Below are 6000 nucleotides of genomic sequence, written 5' to 3'. Positions count from 1 at the left end.
TGACATAGACTACGGATTTGTTTTGTTTTTTTAATTTCAACCACAAAACTCCTCGAATCCATACATTTTTTTTGTGTGTGTATTCGTGGTTCAAGAGCGACAAAAGTCCTGGGGTCTTGGACCCCTCTGATGAAATAAAAATAATAATAATAATAATATTTTCCAGGTTAAAATTATGAGTCATAAGACAGATGTTGAGAAATGTTAGGGCCCAAGCACTGAAAGTGTTTTACTTATCACCACATGACCAAGGAAAAATGGTCTCTTGATTATTTTTACTTTAAGGTTTTTTTTTCTTTTTTTTTTCTTCTTTTTTTTACATTGCTAGGTTTTTCTTCTTCCAACCCGCCCCAACAGTTGACTTTGGTGTTTGTGTTAGAAAGCCTGTTCTGAACCAATTAATGCTTATTTACAGTCACTTTCTTTAACCTTTCAAAGATAAAATCATTCTTTCAAAAGGAGGCTCAGTGTACTCTCAGTCAAACCCTGTGACCCAATGGTGCTATTCAATGCCGTGTTGATGTCATAAAGCAGTACCTGAATATACAGAGGCCCCACCCAACCTTCTCCAATATCAAGGTCACACACATACAGACACAAAGAAAGAGAGAGCAAAATATGCTGTTGGGGAACACATTGACACCATAAAGAGACCAATACGCACAATATGCCTCAACAAAAGTTGAAGTTAAAAAATAATAACTGTTTTTTAATATATTCAAATATTTAAATAAATTCAAAGGGCCCCAAAATGAATGCGTAAGAGGATCCAGCCTCAAACTAATATGTGATGTCATTTGTTCAAATTCTGATGTGAACGAACAGATAATTCTAGCAACATCCAAACATGGTATTCTGTTCTTTACATGAATGTGGTTAATTAAAGACATTATCTTTGACACATAAGTTGTAATTTGCCACTATCGTAAAGGTCCCAAAAGAGTCACGTTATCAGATAAAACAGTAGCAGTGTCTTTTCCCTTTAAGGTTGAGATTTGTAAGGACTTCACTGTAAAGGCCAATTCACACCACAATACAAACTCCAACAAAGACCAACAAACAAGTTGGCCGTTGGATTTAGATTATTATGAAAAATAACCGTCATGTTTAAACTGCCCCAACAGACACAGACAAACGCTGATTGAACATGTTCAGTCCGGTGGAAACAAACCCCACCAACGCCAACAGACACTGGCAGGGGTGACACACTGATCCAACAAAACACAGCAAATGTGTTTGTTGGTGTTTGTCTGTGCGGTGTGAATTGGCATGAATAGAACAGGAACAATACAAGACTTATAGTGTCTGGTCAAAAGAGTGGCTTTACATTTCTGCGCCTTCAATCCCACATAGCAACATTGTGACGTCCCAGATCCGGCCCACATCTGGCACATGTGGAAAGATAATCTGGCCCACATGCAGCGTGGAATGACAGCCCTTTTGTGGCCCACTCCTGCCAGATCTGGACCACAAGCAGGCCATAGCATCATCTTTCCACATGTGCCAGATGTGGTCCGGATCTGGGACTTCACAATGTTGCTATGTGGGATACAACTGAAAACAATCACTTGTACTTAATTGTAACTGAAATAGTGGTGGAACAGATCAAGTGAATTTGACCATTTTTGTTGTATTCCTCACCTCCAGGGATACTAAAAAAAAAACTACAATAGCCTATTCACAGATGAAACTGACCTGCCACCTGGGCACTTCAAATGCATTCTCGATTCCCATCCCCTGTAAAATGCCTGTGTTAAATTAACACCGCTCAGTGTTTATATGTGAACCACCAGTAGGGTGTTAAAAGTAACACCGGAGCAGTGTTAGAGTTAAAATGATTAATTGAGTGATGACTGAACATTAGTGATGAACATTTGCTGTTAACTAGCAGAATCACTGAAAGATTCACTATTAGTGTTTGATGTAGTTGGGCTCTAGATCCTTGACTAATTAATATAATTATTATTCTGGTTGGTGTGATTTTGTGTTTTTAAGGCATGTTTGTTATGGCAAAGAAAGCCCAACAAAAATGTAGTCAGGTGTTGATTGTATTTTGATGGGTGCAATCACCATGTAGTGGCCTGAATCAATGATCTCACTCACAGTATTTGATTATATGGGTGATGTGTTGTTTTTACATTATTAAAGCAGCCCTGTGACTTAACAGCATGAGACTTTGCACAAAAAAGTTTGAACTATTTTATCATTCAGACACACACACATCAATAATCAACATGAATCTCAAGCTACTGAAAAGTCACATCAAAAGAGCAAAAATAAAAAGGTAAAATTAACAGAAATTACTAAGACAATATAATTTGTGATGTGAAACTAACTAACTAGGTATGTGATATTAGGAATTATTTTTTGCCCCAGGGTTACACCCCTTATTGTCTGAGGTTTATTGTAACCCTTTACTCAGTACAGTTTATGGCGACTGTACTGGGGCGTTGGCGATATGTGCTGTAGGAACTATTTTACACCAGTGTTTCCCTTTTTACGGTACAGCTTTTTGCAACTGTACTGGGGCGTTAGGACCCACTCAGGCCTCAGGTTGATCAGACCTGCTGGCCTCTCTAACACCACTTCCAGCAATACCCAGTCTCCAGGAGGTCTCCCATCCAGGTGAAGACTGGGCTCAACCCTCCTGAACTTCAGTGGGAGTGCAGAAGAAAGCTTCAGGTTGATCGCTGCTGCTGGTGTTTCAGGTCTCCTCACCACACCTCTCTCCAAACACTGATGGTTGTAACAATGGTGACAATAAAAACAAAAAAGCTTGGGAATCAAGGATGAGTTTTGCATTATATATGAAGCCACCCATCATGCATTGCAGCATGAAGCTTTTTTTGTTTTGATTGTCACCGTCGCTGTGATTCATATGCAAAATCTTGATGTCTGAGTGTGACTGCATATAATAAACTTGATCAAAATGTTTTGTGCTCATGATTTTTATTCACTTCCAGGATTACTGATCATTTAACTACATGCATGATTTACTGATCAGATGATCTTGGTCACTTTTTAGTGATGAAATCATGTAGTGGCCTGATTAATTGATACCATCTGTAGTCTGATATCTGATTAAGTTGTTACCCAGCTAGCAGGGAACGTTCTCAGAACTTTTGCTAACATTCCCTACAAGTTTGGTTAATGTTCTAAAGAAAACATTTGAATGTAATGTTTACCGAACATTTTAAGGATGTTTTCTCATTTTAAAAAATGTTCCTATAACGTTATATGAAAACTAAGATATAACATTTTAACTGCAACATTCAAAAGATGTTTTGGGAATGTTTCTGAAGTAACAAGTTGTACTATGATCTCAAAATATCATTGTCCCTATGTTTCATTATAACAAAAGAAAAACGTTCTCTCTGTCACGTTAGGAAAATGTTTTGAGGATATCATTGAGAGATGAGATGTTTAATGTTCTTTATAAAACGTTCTTCTAATGTTACGAGTTAACAAAATTATAACATTTTATTTGCAACATTTTGAGAATATTTTGGGAATGTTGTTAAAGTTAAAGTTTGTACAATGATCTCAAAATAACATTGTCCCAATGTTTCGTGAAAACAAAAGAAGAACATTCTACTTGCAACATTTTGAGCATATTTTGGGAATGTTGCTAAAGTTAAAGTTTGTACAATGATCTCAATATAACATTGTCCCAATGTTTCGTGAAAACAAAAGAAGAACATTCTACTTGCAACATTTTGAGCATATTTTGGGAATGTTGCTAAAGTTAAAGTTTGTACAATGATCTCAAAATAACATTGTCCCAATGTTTCGTGAAAACAAAAGAAGAACATATACTTGCAACATTTTGAGCATATTTTGGGAATGTTGCTAAAGTTAGAGTTTGTACAATGATCTCAAAATAACATTGTCCCAATGTTTCATAAAAACAAAAGAAGAACATTCTACTTGCAACATTTTGAGCATATTTTGGGAATGTTGCTAAAGTTAAAGTTTGTACAATGATCTCAAAATAACATTGTCCCAATGTTTCATAAAAACAAAAGAAGAACATTCTTCTTGCAACATTTTGAGCATATTTTGGGAATGTTGCTAAAGTTAAAGTTTGTACAATGATCTCAAAATAACATTGTCCCAATGTTTCGTGAAAACAAAAGAAGAACATATACTTGCAACATTTTGAGCATATTTTGGGAATGTTGCTAAAGTTAAAGTTTGTACAATGATCTCAAAATAACATTGTCCCAATGTTTCGTGAAAACAAAAGAAGAACATATACTTGCAACATTTTGAGCATATTTTGGGAATGTTGCTAAAGTTAAAGTTTGTACAATGATCTCAATATAACATTGTCCCAATGTTTCATAAAAACAAAAGAAGAACATTCTTCTTGCAACATTTTGAGCATATTTTGGGAATGTTGCTAAAGTTAAAGTTTGTACAATGATCTCAATATAACATTGTCCCAATGTTTCGTGAAAACAAAAGAAGAACATTCTACTTGCAACATTTTGAGCATATTTTGGGAATGTTGCTAAAGTTAAAGTTTGTACAATGATCTCAAAATAACATTGTCCCAATGTTTCGTGAAAACAAAAGAAGAACATTCTACTTGCAACATTTTGAGCATATTTTGGGAATGTTGCTAAAGTTAAAGTTTGTACAATGATCTCAATATAACATTGTCCCAATGTTTCATAAAAACAAAAGAAGAACATTCTTCTTGCAACATTTTGAGCATATTTTGGGAATGTTGCTAAAGTTAAAGTTTGTACAATGATCTCAATATAACATTGTCCCAATGTTTCGTGAAAACAAAAGAAGAACATTCTACTTGCAACATTTTGAGCATATTTTGGGAATGTTGCTAAAGTTAAAGTTTGTACAATGATCTCAAAATAACATTGTCCCAATGTTTCGTGAAAACAAAAGAAGAACATTCTCTCTGTCACATTAGGAAAATGTTTTGAGGATATCATTGAGAGATGAGATGTTGAATGTTCTTTATAAAACGTTCTTGTAATGTTATGTGTTAACACAATTAGAACATTTTACTTGCAACATTTTGAGGATGTTTTGAGGATGTTGTTGAGATAACAGATTATATAATGTTCTCAGTAAAACATTGGCACAATGTTCCATAATAACACAGGAGGAACATTATCAAAACAATGTTCGTAAAATGTTTTGAGGATATCACTGAGACCTGAGATGATGAGTGTTTTTAAAAAAACGTTCTTGTAATGTGACATGTTAACAAAACTAGAACATTTTAAATGTAACATTTAGCAATCAAACTACACAATTATTGTTAAATTGAGCTTGCTGGTCAGACAGCAGGCCAACAGGGTTCATGATGGAACATATGGTGCGTTTAAGTCCTCCTGGGAAGTTTGTATTCATGAGGTTTTACAATTTTTTTAACGTTTTAAATTAATGAAGCCACTGTAAACTTTATCATCACATATTATACTGTTATATATTAATGCTATCATATTTTGTGCAGGCATTAGCTTATTTCATTGTCACTGCTGAATACCTAAGTATAGTGGTATCCCACAATGTTTCCCACTGACACGCCCCTAACTCTTCAAGATCGGGGTTAAAGAAAATCCTGAGCTTCCTACTCATATTCTCATCATTGTGTTGGCGTTCAACTTGTAAATACGATCTTTATGACATGACTTGAATGCACCAATAGCTCTAGCTTAATTAGGGACAATCCATACAAACACTCTTTTCTAAAATACATTACAGACTGTCACAGTGAGAAGTTATTCGTCCTGTATCAACGCTAAAGGCCTAACCACTGCAGTCAACACCTTGGAGTCTATCCATGCTGTTAAATAAAAGTCTGTAGACAAGGGTTAGGGTTAGAGTTAGGGTTAACCTTAACCCTTAATTTCTAACCCAGACCCGGTTTCACAGAGTTTAGATTAAGCCAGGATTAGGCCTTAGTGCATTTAATTAGCTTTAAAAAATGTGCCTTAGAAATAAGAAAAAAGAAACATTACTGGTGTG

The sequence above is a fragment of the Abramis brama genome (assembly GCF_963993115.1).
Source record: "Abramis brama genome assembly, chromosome: 18".
Taxonomy (NCBI): domain Eukaryota; kingdom Metazoa; phylum Chordata; class Actinopteri; order Cypriniformes; family Leuciscidae; genus Abramis; species Abramis brama.
This window is presented reverse-complemented; position numbering follows the sequence as displayed.